The 16,651-nt window shown below is 37.9% G+C and overlaps 1 protein-coding gene across 4 annotated transcripts in view; it reads left to right on the forward strand.

The window, feature by feature from the left end:
* GMDS (GDP-mannose 4,6-dehydratase) overlaps positions 1-16,651 on the forward strand; it is a 629,179-nt gene that overhangs the window by 417,335 nt on the left and 195,193 nt on the right.

The following is a 16,651-nucleotide window of genomic DNA, read 5'->3' on the forward strand; positions in this document are numbered from 1 at the left end:
CCATGCTCGTGAGTGCGGAACCACCCAGTGGCCAGGAACAGAGACCTCTATGTTACAGGCAGAGAAATCTCAATTGATAATTCGTGTTTTTAAAATATGAATTTAGGGGAATGCATAATTGTTTAAAAAGCGGAGGCCTTGCAGTTATAAAGCACTGTGTAAACTATAGTGCTTATAGTTTCAGTGAACTTAGTTCAAAAGTGAGTTGTTACCTCTCTAAAATATTCTTGTCTCTAAAGAAATAATGAGTGCTGCTTATCCCTTTAGGTGAATTGTTTACATTAAAACTTAAATAGAATTTGAGAATTCTATTTAGAATTATAATTCATCTGTATGGAATTGCATTAAACAGATTTTGGACTACTGAAACAGTAATTGCATGTGAGATATATTAAATGCAAAAATTATTCTAAATTTTATAGGGTCCATAAACAACCATTAGTCAGATACCCAGACTGAAATGTTATTTCTTATATTTGCAAGTTAATACCAATAGCTATATTTGAACTTTGTGAAGGGAATTTAAACTATTTTCCTGGAATTTTTGTTTGACTGCCAAAGGGGGAAAATTCTCATTGGACTTTGATTGTGAAATCCAATGCTTTGTGTGTGTGTGTTTTTACTACCAAAGCATTCTTTGTCCACATTTTATTTTTTCATCATGAAATCATGCCTGTTCTTTCAGTAACACGTGAGCAGCAGCTATAACCACCCCAAGTACTTTTCTCCTATTTATAATTTATATTAAATGTCTTCACCATTTTAGGTTTCATTTCATTAATGCTGACCAAAATATGTATTTATAAACTATAACAAAAACTAGAAAATGTGCAATATCATAAAATAATTGTTTTCAAAGAGCTTTTTAGATTAGTACCAGACAGAAATGTTTGTGTGATATGTGTAGTTATTGTGTAGATTGCGAGATAAACATTCAAAATTAAAGTAGTACTTTCTGCTTAGCATGAGGATTCCTAATCTGTATCCTTTTATCAATAAAATAAAAATCTATTTTATTTTCTGTAATGATTTTATTATTACAGTGAAGCAAGGAGATAAACATTACCCCTAAAGTGTCTACTTGTCATTTTCTGTTTCTGTGAGAAACATAACCCAAGGTAGGTTTTTTTTTTTTTCTTGAGACAGAGTCTCACTCTATTGCCTAGGCTGGAGCGCAGTGGCATGATCTCGGCTCACTGCAACTTCTGCCTCCAGGGTTCAAGCAATTCTCCTGCCTCTGCCTTTCAAGTAGCTGGGATGACAGGCGCCTGCCACCACGCCCAGCTAATTTTTGTATTTTTAGTAGAGACAGAGTTTCACCAGGTTGGCCAGGCTTGTCTCAAACTTCTGACCTCAAGTGATCCGCCCCCCTCAGCCTCCGAAAGTGCTGGGATTACAGGCACGAGCCACTGCACCCAGCCCCAAGATAGATTTTTAAATGGATATAAAGAAATATCTTTCAAAGAGCAGAGCTTTTCCATGTGACTTTTCTGATACAACTCAATGCTTTTCACAGAAAATAATGAATCTATCGAATAAAAACATTTTAAGTTTATTAAAACAAACCACTTAGTAACCCGCATTAACTTTTTATTTCTCTGAGTATGTAACTATATATGTGTAAATACCATCTTCTATGTAGTCATGCCACTTTTCTTAGGTGTGGTCACTGCTAATTTACTGTTTAATGAGTCTGTTTTTCAACCTTGCCAAGTTAAAAGAAAATGTAAACCCATTTGTATTAGAACAGGAAGGCATGTTCTTGATTGCAGTCTGTCAGTAGTGTCTTGTATGTGAGTATGTGAGTGTGTGAGTGTGTGTGTGTGTGAAGGAGCAATGCATTAAATATATCTGTGTGAATACCAGCTTCTGTCTAGTCATGCGCTTTTCTTAGGTATGACCACTGCTGATTTACTAATGACAGATTTTTTAGATACTGCTTTAGAATTAAGGTGAGTGGTATTATCTCTAGTTTGAGACAAAGAGAAGCGAAGTAACTTAAGCAAGGCCACATAAGTGATAAATAGTGGACCTGGAGTTTAAACCCGGGATCCCCACCTAAATCATAGATACAAAATGAACCACTTTTTTGATGAGCCAGTGTCCATGTGTATGTATTACATGTATGTATGTATATATATGTACATACGTATAGATGTGCCTATACTAGTGTTTTTCCCACCAGATAGTTAGCCTTTCTTCTCCCATTTGCTCACTTTTTTTTTTTTTAGATGAAGTCTCACTCTTGTCCCCCAGGCTAGAGTACAGTGGCGCGATCTCGGCTCACTGTAACCTCCGTCTCCCGGGTTCAAGTGATTCTCCTGCCTCAGCCTCCTGAGTAGCTGGGATTACAGGTGCCGCCACCACGCCCGGCTCATTTTTGTATTTTTAATAGAGACAGGGTTTTCGCCATGTTGACCAGGCTGGTATCGAACTCCCGGCCTCAGGTGATCCGCCCACCTCGGCCTCCCAAAGTGCTGGGATTACAGGCATGAGCCACTGCTTCCGGCCAAAGGAGAAAACTTTTATTTAGGAAAACTTTCACTCGTTAGAAAAATGTGTTCTTGATAATCTAATTTTTAAAATGCATTAATTATGTCTTATCTTGGCTAACACATTTTAATTTACCTAGTTATTTCCCAGAAATTTAATAGATACAGGAGATATATTCATTTTTGGTGATATTTATACCTGTCATCATACCATAAATATGCACCATGCATTAATGTGCATTCAGATTACGCAGCGGCATCCTTCAGTCTTTGGCACTTTCTACGGTTTTCAGGTGGGCCAGTGATTATGGGGCACACTTTTAAGGCAAACTCTGGTTTCAGAAAAGTAAATAGTGGATTCACTTTTTCCACCTTTTTAGCTTTTTACACCATTACAATTTTTCTTTCCTTTACAGTTCTCCATTAAAAAAAGAAAGAAAAAGAAAAATAGTACATCATTCTGTTATCATCTTTCTTACTGTACTGGGAATGGGTTGCTTTTTCTGCTGTTAACCAGGCTTTTACCTCCGTCCTGGGGCGCGGACCCTTGAAGTATCGAGAGAGTCGGGTCACATGAATAGCATGCAGGTTGTAGACTCCCCACAAACCAAGGGGTACTCCTGACCCAGCTTCATCAGGAGCTATTTGCCCTCACAAGGACAGAAGCAATTAAATTGTTTGTTCTGCTACAGAGTAAATGGTCTACTGAGAACTTGTTTGTACTTTTATATGTTTTTATGGTTAATGTTTTCAGTGACCCATGTTATAAAGTAAACCATAACTACTTCTGGAAGCATGTTATAGCAGTAAAGCAAAACTGTATATTCCAGATATTTATATCACTTCACTCAAACCCTCGGAGTAAAACTTAAAAAAGAAAAGAATTCTTTCCAAACATTTCAGTTAGAAACTCAATTTCAGAACCTTGGCAGTCTTATGTATAGGCTTTCTTACATGATTGTTGAATAACATGTTATTATACGTGGGGGAAGAATAGTTCTTTTGTTGGCTGCATTACATTTTGTGGTGAAATTGGAGAAAACAAATCATTAAGGAAGTCTATTTTGGTTCAAGACATTACACACTTATGACGAGTCTGTTTTTCAACCTTGCCAAGTTAAAAGAAAATGCAGACCCATTTGTATTAGAACAGGAAGGCATGTTCTAGATTGCAGTCTATCAGTAGCATCGTGTGTGTGTGTGTGTGTGTGTGTGTGTGTGTGTGAGGGAGCAATGTATTAAATAGATATGTGTAAATACCAGCTTCTATCTAGACATGCTGCTTTTCTTAGGTATGACCACTGCTAATTTACTAATGACAAATTTTTTTAGATACTGCTTTAGAATTAAGGAAAAATATATTTTCTGGATGAAATGTTAAACTCTGTGACAACCCCACCCAGACCTGCTTTCCTCTGATAGTTTTCCTCGTCTTCCAAACTCTATCACCCCCTTCCATTGAAACTCCGATCCCCGCCCGTGCCTTGTGGTCAGCAGACTGAAAGAAAGACCTCCACCACTTTAAAAAAGAAGGAGGAGGAGAAAATCAAATACGTACGTATTTGCTGCAGTTTGTGAGCAGAGATACGTGTGAAAAGAAATACGCTAAACGTTAGATGTTCGTTAACTGGTTGAAAACGTGGAGGAACTGTTAATTCTGTGCGCTCTGTTCTTCCATTGATGACAATGAGAACATATTACTTTTATATTAGTTATGAAAACAAATACAGCAAAATCGATGACGGTATACTGAGAATTGTCAGTACAGTCTTCCATCTTCTGTGTCTTTTGGTAATACCCGTATTTTAGAAGAGTGCTGCTACTGTGTATGAACAAGCCTAATTCATGGTGGTATTCTGTTGGGTCCCCATGATATAGTCATCAGTGAACACCTGAGCTTTGGAATGAGACAAAATTGGGATCCAGCCATAAGTCAGTCCTTATTTGATGTGATGTAAGATGCCTAAATAAGCTCTCTGAACCCATTTCCTTACCTATCAGTCATAAAAATATTATTTCTCTAAGGTGGTACCAAGATGAATGGAGATAAATAAAGCTGCTAGCACATAGCAGATCTTCCATAAATACCACCTGGGATGTTGCCAAGCACATCGTAGGCTCTCATAAATACCGAGTGAATAGACAGGTGAATGAATGGTCACTTCTCTTCCCACCCTCCACCCCGTACCCCATCCCACCACCTTCAGGGTCAGATCGAGGCAGGAGGGCAAGGCCCCACCTTGGCTCAGTACCCGCACTGGCGGGGCAGTGAACCTGCGGGGCGGTGAGCCTGCTTGCTCACTTACTTCCCCTTGCAGACACCAGGATTGTTAGCAACCATAGTGTGTCAGAGGCGGGGAAGTGTATTCAGTGTCATGGATGAAAACTTTCTATTCCCAGCTGAAGTTCTTCCTTTTCCTCTTTATTTTGCAACATTCTGTCAGCTGTTTTCTTGTGAAAGAAATCTAGAAGAGTGAAAACAAGAATTGACATCAGGATAAGGTGTAAAACAGGCAGAGGGTCATCAAAAACAGCTGAACTAGTGACAGCAAGCTATCTGTAGAATGTGTCTTGGCCTTCTTCTTGTGTTCCTTTTCATTAACAGAAGCAAAAAGAAAGAAAAGAATGGAAAGTCTCATCTTTTGCCTTGTGAATGGGAGTGGGTTGATGTTTAAAATCTCACTTGAACAACCTTATAGATGATTTTTAATAAAAGATGTTTGAAAAAAGCATGTGGCATAGCAAAGACTTGGAATCAACCCAAATGTCCATCAGTGACAGATTGGATTAAGAAAATGTGGCACATATACACCATGGAATACTATGCAGCCATAAAAAAGGATGAGTTTGAGTCCTTTGTAGGGACTTGGATGCAGCTGGAATCCATCATTCTTAGCAAACTATCACAAGAACAGAAAACCAAACACCGCATGTTCTCACTCATAGGTGGGAACTGAACAATGAGATCACTCGGACTCAGGAAGGGGAACATCACACACCGGGGCCTATCATGGGGAGGGGGGCGGGGGGAGGGATTGCATTGGGAGTTATACCTGATGTAAATGACGAGTTGATGGGTGCAGCACACCAACATGGCACAAGTATACATATGTAACAAACCTGCACGTTATGCACATGTACCCTACAACTTAAAGTATAATAATAATAAATAAATTAAAAAAAAAAAAAAGAAAAAAGCATGTGGCACATTACAAAGGAGAAAAACAAAAATTTAGACTGTTTTTCATTTGGTTTTCAAATAAATGGATTATTCCATGGCCTTATTCACCAAGTGGAAGCCCCCCTTTTAATTCCATATAAGGCTGTTGCCCAGGTCTAGGGATCTATTCAGTGGATCAATAAGGTTGGGACCACAAGTAGCCTTCATTTAGAACTTAACAGTAAAACTGAAGGCACTGAAATTTTCTGCTGTAACTTTTTTTCTCCAGAAGTAAAGAAGTTGTATAATACTTTGTGAAAATATCACTTTTTATATACATTTGTATATAATAACTTGGGGTAAAATTTTTACTTATATGGCTAATTGAGACTCTAAGCCTGCCTCAAACCTAAGGTGAATTGCTGAATTTTTTTTCAGTAGATGAATTACTTTTTTATTGCAGACAATACATGCATTGGGTGAAAAAATCTTAAATGATCTGAAGTATCTAAGCACAGAGAGAAGCCCCAGCTTTCTATGTGAAAAAGATGTACTATGTACGTGGGAGATTAACCCACAGCAGATTTTATTTCATCTTAAAGAGGGGTGTTTTATAACATGATTATGTGTTTTGTCTTAGAATTTATGATATTTTATTGCATGCCTGTTGTCCACAATGTGACAAATGTGACCTATTTTGTTTTCCACATTTGATTTGAAATAGACACCTTTCTTTCCTTAGTACAAGTCAATTAAATACAGAACTGTTCCTACTATCATTTTTAACTGGAAACTGAAATGTCAGGAAATGTTACACAATCATGAAATAAATGCCAGTTGTTTAATTGATTTTATATAAAGAGGTTTAGAGACTGAATTATAAGACAGGATTGCTTCATGTAAGTGAATTTTGAATATATGTATTTACATACACATGGCATCTAAAAATTTAGTATAATTAAATATGAATATAATTTTTAAGTTATCAGTCAAATATATATATTACATCCATGCGCTATTTCTTCATAAAAACATAAAATACCTTCAGATTAAATATGTTTATCTTTTACTTCAGAGTTCCTTAAAACTATGGACATGAAGTTGCTCAGGTTTTCATAATATCCCACACGTGCTTAACGTGCTCTCTCGCCTCATGTGGCACAGCCCCAAACTTAGAACATACAGCGTGGGTGGTCCTGAGGGTTCCAAAGGCAGCTGCATTTTTCTTTTCTGGGTGCCCTTATCTTGGGTAATAGTGTTGAAAACATTGTAAGACTTATCAGAATGTTTCAATAGTCTTTATAGTCCCAAAATGCACACCTCTTTTAGAAAAGAAAGAAAACAGAAAGCTGTTCTAGCCGTGTCCTCTGAGTGTGGGGTGCTTCTTCCTCCAGTGGAGAAAGTGCCTGTCTCTGGTACAGGCTCCGACAACTAAGGAGAATGAAAGCTTCCCAGTTTTGCTAGCTCGAAACCTTCTTGTAGCCACATCGCATTTGATCAGACTCTAATGCTAGAACCGACATTCTGATTTGGTTTAAAATTATGTGGTCAGTCTTAGTTTTTCTTATCAACATGTCAGAATCTGCCGAAATGAAAGTGGAAACACAAATCACAAACGGGCTCCAGGTTGCCTTAGAACACTGAACTTCGTTTTGAAAGTACAGCACAGCTCTCATAATGTCAGTTTTCAAAATTTACTCACATGAAGCAATTAGATTTTACAATTCAGGCTCTCTGTGTCTTTATATGAGCCTGAATATTACTGTGTGTGTTAAGCAATGCATGGAATCTATTCTCTAATTTTCCTCCCAATATTTCAGTTTCCAGTTATAAGACAATAAGTTGGATAATTCTGTATTTAGTTGACCCATACTAAGAAAAATCTAAAAGGAATTTTTTTTAAAAAATCATACATGAGCACAGATCAGTAAAGGCTTTATTACTAGAGGAAAAGCCAGTGAATCACTGCTACTCTCTTACTTGAAGACCGTAAGTGTCGCATGGGGATGCTGTAATCTTTGCAAAGATGCTCTTATTTAAACCTCTGGAGCTCTCTCTGTTTTCTCAGCCATCCATTATTCGCTATCTAGAACTAATTATTCTCAAGGCACCACTTCAGGGATTTTATGATTCTTTCTGTCTCCTGGGACTCATGTAAAGTTTTCAAATGATAAAAGAAGCCCCAAAAAGTTATTTCTTTTTCTCAAGTCAGATGAAGATAGGAATGGCTCAGGAGTAGCAGTTTCTAAAATAACCTTTCTTAGGCATTGAGCTCTGGGTTTCTCTTCTGAACCTTCATCTAACGAACCCTTTAAAGTGATTAGCTTAGAAAAAAAATAATTCTTATTCTTTCCCAAGATTCTTGAAAACATATTGATTCTTAATATCTAATTTTATTTCGATTTTTTAAATTAAGGGTTTTTTTGTTTTGTTTTGTTTTGTTTTAGAGAAAGAGTATTGCTCTGTCATACAGGCTTGAGTGCAGTGGCACATTCACAGTTTACTATAACCTTGAACTCCTAGGTTCAAGTCATCTTCCCACCTCAACCTCCTGAGTAGCTGGGACTATGCTCATATACCACCGGACCCCGCTAATTAAAAAAAAATTTTTTTGGTAGAGATAGGATTTTGCTGTGTTAGTCCAGCTGGTCTCGACCGCCTCAAGCAGTCCTCCTGCCTTGGTCTCCCGAAGTTCTGGGATTACAGGCATGAGCCACACGCTTGGCTTAATAACTTATTTTAGAAGCACCTACAGAATAATCAAAAAGATAAAGTAATAAAACACTAACAAAAATAAATTTCTGTTCCCAGTATACATTCTTTTTTACTGAAGTCTAAGAAATCTACATCAAACTGAGTCTTTTGTTTTCTTTTCAAAAACAAATGAAAAAAACCATCTACCTCCCCTTCAATGAGACTGAGAAATGACACTAACAGATCTCAAACCTGGTTGTGTAATAACTGCAGCTTCCTCAGCCCCTGGTTTGCAGATCCTAATTCAGTCGGTGGGGGGTTTGGGAACTGGAATCTGGTTGTCCTCCTGTTCTGGTGCCTCTGACCTGCTGTCTCCCTTTTGTGACTTCTCTTCTCTGTCCCCCATTGCTCCCCCTTCTCTTCCACTTCCTCCTCTCCCTCTCCCCTTTCCCTTTCTTTCCTCTGCCCTTTCTTCTTTTCTTCCCCTCAGATCCTCCTCCTGAATTTCCTAGAAGATTCTACAGCTGCCAACACTGGGAACCTCTGGTTTGTTCTACTTTTCTAAATTTACTGTTAGCGAAACTCTGGAGGCCCCAGTAGGTAATCCTCTGGTCCTAGTTTATGGACTGAAATCCCCCTTCTCATGCTCTCTTCACATCAGTCACCAGAGTCCTGGGCATTTCTTTAACTTGCTCTGTGCTCTGAGTCCAGTGTACTTTGCTGTCCTGTTTACTCTGCCCGGACTACACAGCCTCTCTCTGGCTTGTGAGCTCTTCCTCATTCTACAAGGTCCTCCACTAAAACTTTGCCTCTGTGAGTTTTGCACCACCCTAGCTTTTATACCGTTCAAAACTAATTCCTCTCTCTGCGGTACTTCTATAGCATTATGTGCAGATCTGCATTTTAGCATTTAGTAGATCTTAATTGTAAATCTCTTCCCCTGCTTGACTATGATTCCTCGGACAGTAGAAAGGTATCATTTTTATATTTCCAGCAGTGTACCTGGAACATAGTAGGTGTACAATGAACATTGGTTAAATGAATATCAGAACTTTTGATTCTAATATGAAAACAGAGCTTTTTAAAATTAGGCACTTAACTTCCAGTGGATTTGTGTTAGATAGCCAAAGAGAATTCTGTGGGCATAGTCTGTACTGTAATGGACCATCAAAGTTACTCAAAGAATTGCAGATAGTAAAATAGGAATAGAAAACCAGTGTGTCACTGTCGTTAAACGTGGAGTGCCTACTGCGTGCAGCGACAGTAGAGGATTAGCAGTATTTGCATCTTTCAGTGAGGTACAAAGGTTGTGCCTGTAGATGTTTCAAATGCTTGTTGTAACAGGAAGCAAGACACCTCTTTCCCGGAAGTCTCCAGAAAGCATTGTGAAAGGCTTCGGTTGAAAAAAAAAACAGTTTGAATAGTCTAAATATTTTAGTTATTGTACAAATAAAATTTTGTGTATTAAAGATACATTAAAATGATATCTACTCCAGTTAAAAGCAGTACTCATTTATTTCATTTATTGAGGGTGTTTTTAATCACCTACTCTGTGCAAAATGCCAGAGAATTATAACTAGACATGAATAAAACTCAGCTGATAATGCTTCCATGACTTGTTTGTCCGAACGTCTGTTTGTGGCAGTTCAAACTTCGTGGCATCGTCCTGAATATCAGAAAAGATCGCAAGGGTATGTTCTTGGATGACTTTTATGGAAAAAGACATATTTCTTTTTGACAAAGGTAAAAGATCTTAAATAACTATTTTATTTCAACTTCAGAAAGATATGAGAGTTTACTTAGCACAGCGCTGTCTTGGCGGTCAATTAAGTAATCAGGAAACCAAAAGAAGACTTTGAAAGTCTATCCTCTCAACACAGGACCAGCTATCGTCAAGATTCTGTTTCATGTTGTCAGAATCTTCCTAAAACACTTACAAATCATTTTACAGCAATACTGGGAGAGGGGGAAAAAAAAAAAAAAACACCCAGGAGAAAAGACAGGCTCATGCCTAAGTGTCATTGTGAGATACCTTCTGTTTCCACAGAAAATGCCACAAAGGTATGTTTTTAGTTTCCGTTATTGTTCTATTTAAAAGCCAAAAATGCCTAACTTTGATCATTAAATGGTGTTCTAATGAAATTAGCTACCGTGATGAAGCAATAATCTTTCTAAATGCCAATCTGATCTCACCATTGGCCTGCTTGTCTGCCAGGTTACGTCCACTCATCCCTTTTGGCTCAGAAAACCCTTGGTGATTTTGACCCCTGCCAACCTTCCCTCCTCCCCTCCTGCCTGTCTGTTCCCTGGCAGATCAGGCTCTTCATGTCTCTTTCACATACCCTGTTCCACCTGCCCTAAAACTGCTCCTTTCAGCTGGGTGTGGTGGCGCACACCTGTAACCCTAGCACTCTGGGAGGCCGAGGCAGGTGGATCACTGGAGGTCAAGAGTTCAAGACCATCCTGGCCAACACCGTGAAACCCTGTCTCTGCTAAAAATACAAAAATTAGCCAGGCGTGGTGGCACAGCCTGTAGTCCCATCTACTCAGGAGGCCGAGGCAGGAGAATCATTTGAACCCAGGAGACGGAGGTTGCAGTGAGTTAGTGCACTCCAGCCTGGGTGACAGAGTAAGGCTCCATCTCAAAAAATAAATAACTAAAAATAAAAATAAACTTCTCCTCCGCCCCCTGCCTATTCCTCCCACTTGTCCTGCCCACCTCTCCAGCTGAGTTCCGTTCCTCCGGTGTGCACCGTCCCACACCTGGGGCTGCTCTGTGATAGCACACAGTGGCAGATGCAGCCAGCTCCCTCTCCTCTGGAATGTGAGCTCCTCCAGGGGAGGGCAGGGCTGTGCCTTATTCATTTCAGTGCCCCACCCCAGCTCAGGGGCTAGCACATAGCAACTGCTCGGTGTAGTTGAGCTGCGTGACCGAAGGAACTGTTAACCACATTTAAGAATTAATATTGGTTATTAAAAATCACCCTCCAAGGTTTAGCTCTGTGACACCTGATACCAGTGTCTACCCTTTGTGATATGCAAATAAGACTATAAATATAAAATATATTGCAAAGTGAACCTGAGTTTTGAACTATCACCAGGTGATAGTTCAGTTATTGTAATACATTGCCCTCCAGTTAACATAAATATTCCATGAGTGGTTGTTGCATCACTCTCCTTCCATTCTCCTGAAAAGAGAGAAGATTTTCTTTTCTTTTATACCAAGATTCTCTTTTCAGGATCTTAATCCTGATCTGTTCTTAGGATTTCAGAATTCTTTCACTAGCCCTCTTCTTTGTCACTAGTTCTTTAATTTACACAGTTGGTTGGCTGGTTCCTGTTACTCGGCCTACAAATCTGTCCTATGTCATCTCCTTTGAGTAATTTATATCCTCCATAAAATGCCACGTAGAGGCACTTTTTCACATTTTTGAGTAATGGCAAGAAAGAATTGCCTTGGGAATCAAAAATCCAATGAGTCACAGATTATTTTGTTATTTATGACCAGAGAGTGGTCATTGACAATATTTGGCAATTTTACAGCTGTGAGCCTAGGCTATTGTGCTTTAGAATGTAATTTATTAAGCAAATAAAACTCTTACTGGTAATGGGTTCTGTTAAACCTGGGGAACCATGTGAGCTCCAGGCCGGTACAGCTGTGGAAGTTTCATAGTAGCCACATACATCTCAGATGTCTGGACACTAGTATTTTACACTTACTTCATGGTTTTATTTATTCAGTTGCCTTTATATTCTTGATTGGATTCTGACCAACCATTTTGGTTTAAGAAGTCATCAACTTTGAGTAGTGAGGGAGGAGCCTGGATAAAATAAAATGAATTTATGTTGAAAAAACATAAATCCCTGTTTCATTAGATATGACATTTAGTAAATCCAGGCTATAAAGAAACACCAGATGTGTTCATGGAAAGTATTGATATAAAATCATCTTTGAGAAAGAAAAAGACAAGGACCTAAAATTTCCTTAAATACTAATTTTGTTAAATTCCATTAAATATAGACACAGAGGTAGGTAAATAATGGATGTGTATAGATACACACACACACACACACACACAGAGAGAGAGAGCGTGCACTCATGCAAAGAAGTCTGAGTGAGCAAGCTTAGGAATTTTTTTTAATTACTCGTTTATATCAGTAGTATTTTGTAATGTTGGCTTCAGTTTAGTAATTAATGGAATTCTAGCTATTATCTTTTAATATATTTGGAGGAAAGGAAAATCTTGAAATTCTCAAGATAAGGTGATCTTTTTCTAAATGGCAACATGAGGCACTATTAATTTTTTAATATTTTAAAGCTAGAAATTTATCTCCTTTGATGTAACTGTTGTATGTATGTACCTGGCACCTAGGATTAGAGCCATTCAGTTCTGTACTAAACTGTATGAAACACTGTCAAGAAACTGGATCTAAATTCAAGCTCTAAATACTGATCAATAAGAAAATTCCATTTCTTTTGAAAGTAAGTTCTAGATGTTGACCTAGCTATCCGTTCTATAAGTCATTCATTTAACCTCACCATAGCCATTGCCTCGTGTCTCTATTTAGCAAGAGGTGGGCAAGTAAGACTTCAGTATGTGTGGTAGAAGTGGCAATAATAAAAATAAGATGGGAAGGAAATGAAACTAGTTATGTGACCTTCAGGACTGCCTGTAACTTAGCCAAGCCTCATCATAAGGAAAAGCTAAGAGCCCCCAATTTTCCAACTAACGATCGCCATTTGCCCTGAGAAATAGAATCAAACCAACTAGCAGGGCAGCAACTTGTTGATTCATTCAAGTATGTTCCTTGTTCCTGGTACTTGACTCATGTTAGGAACTGTGAACATACAGTTGATCAAATACATGACAAGAAGTTATCAGTTTAATCAGGGAGGCAGAAAAGTACACTGCAGATTATATAATACAGTGGGAAATGGCTTTTCCTTATGAATTTCTAGTTCTTTATATAGTCTAGAAATGAAGTCCTCTGCTAATTACGTTCATTGTATTTTCTCCAAATCTGTGACTTTCCTTTTCACTTCCTTGATGGTCTCTTTTGATGAGCAGTTTTTATCTGTCATCAAGTCCAGTTTATAATTTTTTTCGTGTTTAGTGATTTTTGTGCCTTTAAGAAATATTTGCCTTAATCCCTATGGTTATGAAGATATTCTGTGTTTCTTTGAGAAGCTCCATAGTTGTGGCTTTCACATTTACCTCTATGATCCACCTCTAACTAATTTTGTGTATGATGGAGGTACGGATGGAGATTCATTACTTTCCACATGGACATCCAGTTGCTCTAGAATCTTACTGAAAAACCTCCTTTTGCCCCATTGAATTGCTTTGGTGGTGTCATTCAGTTAAAAATTAGAATAATAGATACATTTATAAAAACTGTCCTAATGAATTATAATGAGTTTATGGTATAGGTATTGTCGAAATAAGGGTGAAAAATAGACACAGTTTCTGCCCTCATGGGGTTCACAGTCCATGGGTCTCCCCTTGATTAAGACTGAAGCAGGGACAGGATTGTATGACAGTAAAAATCTGTCAACTTAAGCATGGTCCCTATCGGTAAATCTCACTGCCTCTAATATGTTCTTTGAATTTTTAAACTAAATATTGTGACAAAAACAAAACAATTAGGCTGAGTGCAGTGTAATCCCAACACTTTAGGAGGCCAAGGCGGGAGAATCGCTTGAGTCCAGAAGTTCAAGACCAGCCTAGACCACATAGCAAGACCTCATCTTTACAAAATTTAAAAATTTGCCAGGCATGGTGGTACACACTTGTAGTCCTGCTTCTCAGGGGGCTAAGACAGGAGGATCACTTGAGTTCAGGAAGTTCAGGCTGCGGTGAGCCCTGATTGCCACACTGCACTCCAGCCTGGGCAACAGAGCAAGACCCTGTCTCAAAAAAAAATTATAATTCTGAAAATGCTTTTTCAAAGCATAAAAACTGCTTCCACTCCTCTCCCCATATTGAGATTTTTCTGGTCTAAATTAAGACAAATATGCATATTATATTTATAGCATGAAGACAGAATATATCAGTAATTCACGAGGCTACAGTGGTTGAATGATGAGATTTCTTTGTGCTAAATCTGATGACATGCGTATACAGACTCAGCACTGGCGGTCAACTTGAAGGAAGAACCTTAACTGGTTCCTGAAGTTGAGAGATATTTATGGTTCTATTTTTGAAAGATAACCATTGCTTAAATAAAACCCTGCGATTCAATGATAGGTATCAATATGTGAAAATATCAACAGAGCCTCTTTCTCGTTTTGATATGTAAGAATCCTAAATTCTAACCTAGACAAATTCAAATCCATTATATGTGACTGCCAACTGTTAATAGCTGTAGTAACAGAAGGTTTTGGTGTCAAATAATAAAATGGACAGGGTGGAAACAACGTTTAAGCCCCGACTTGTTCAGTTACAGAAGAGCCTACAGACTGGGATTTCATTAAGGATTTGTGTGTGTGCAGGTGCGTGTGTGTGTCTTCCCATGTGCTCAAGGTCTCTTTTGACAGTTGATAGAGAACCCATCCCAAAATTCAGTCTTTCTTTGATTTGAATTACATTGACAGCATAAACCCTAATCTAAAGGAATCTGCCTCTCTAATCGAAAACTGAGTTTTCAATTTATAAGAACCTTTAGTAGTATTCAGTACTTTTAGTAGCCTATGATAAGCAAATACTAGTGCCTATTTTTTAAGTGAGAATAACTCTCTTTCAAGCCCCTAAACTTAATTTTTGAATGACTAACTCCTTCCTCCAGTGTATGAAGGACTAAATTGGACTTGGAGAGAAAAGTTGATTACCTGGACACCTTTTTAAAGCTTTTTTTCTTTCCTTTGTTTCCTTTTTTAGAGACAGGGTCTCACTATATTGCCCAGGCTGGACTCAAACTCCTTGGCTCACAAGATCTTCCTGCCTCGGCCTCCTGAGTAGCTAGGACTACTGTCTCATACCATCAAGCCCAGAACCCACATGTATTTTTATATACCTACCACAATTACATGTATCTACATTTTCATATAAATTGAAGTTTCACAATGAAGTAGCACAAAATTGGAAACAACCTAAATACCTTATACCAGAGTTTCTCAAACTGTTTTTGTCTCAGAACTCCTCTTGACAGTCTTAAAAATACCAAGGGTCCAAAAGCACTTTTGCTTATGTGGGTTATATCTATCAACCATAGTAGCAGATAAAACTGCAATATTTAAAGGATATTTATTAATTCATTTTCGTGATAAATATTTTTATGAAAAATAACTGTATTTTCCCAGACAAAAATATTAATAAAGTGGCATTGTTTCACAATTTTAAAAAATTTCATTAATGTCTGCATTAACAGAAGACAGTTGGGTTCTCTTAACTGCTTCAATGTCTCCTGTATACTGGTGAAAGAATGTGGATGCCAAAGAAATATGGTTCTAGTATTACCATAAAAATGGTTTTGTCCTTGAAGACCAAACGAAAGGGTCTTAGAGACCTCCAGAGGTGCCTGGACCATACTTTGAGAACTTCTGCCCTGTGCTCTTGGAATGCTTATGGTAAACATGTTAGAGCAGTACAGGAGAATACCATATAACTCTGTACAGTGGCATGTGTGGGGGGGACTGTCAATACATCGAAATACAGTTTTAGTAAGATATGTTCCTCCTCGTCAGAAAAGAAGCAGTAAATCTGGTAATACTTTAGTGCATATATAACTACCAGGAAAAATAAAGCTTAAATGTCAGACCCCTTCTTATATTAATATTTAATAAAATCCTACAACTTAGCATTGAATCATCTCAAAGAACTAAACTAATAATTTACTTTATGGAAATCTAACAATATAAAGACAGATATATGAGTTCTGTATCATATCTCTGTCTTTATAGAGATAAAGAGAGATCCATCAGCTCCAGAAATGAAATAAAGCAGGTAGGAAAGTTCACACTGTTGTAGATGGTAAGATGCCTGTCTTAATTTCTTTTTGAAATAGACACTCAACTTCTTTAGAAGGTTGGCTACAGGATACTTAGAGACCAAGGTTTTTCCTCGAACGAAGGCATTAATTCTTTTGAAGCACTTGGAAATACATTCCATTGAGAGCCTAGTGTTCTACGCCTTAAAGTTTGGCAGAGATGACGTTAGCCTAAAAAATATTAAGGGTAATATGGTTCAGCTGCCATTGAAAATGAGCATATGATGTTAAAGAATTTTAGAAAATCACAAAGTAGAATAAACACATTTCTGCCATGTTTAAAAAAAAAAAAAACTATTGATAGGGATTCAAAGTGAGT

Source organism: Macaca mulatta, chromosome 4 (assembly GCF_049350105.2).
Source record: "Macaca mulatta isolate MMU2019108-1 chromosome 4, T2T-MMU8v2.0, whole genome shotgun sequence".
NCBI lineage: Eukaryota > Metazoa > Chordata > Mammalia > Primates > Cercopithecidae > Macaca > Macaca mulatta.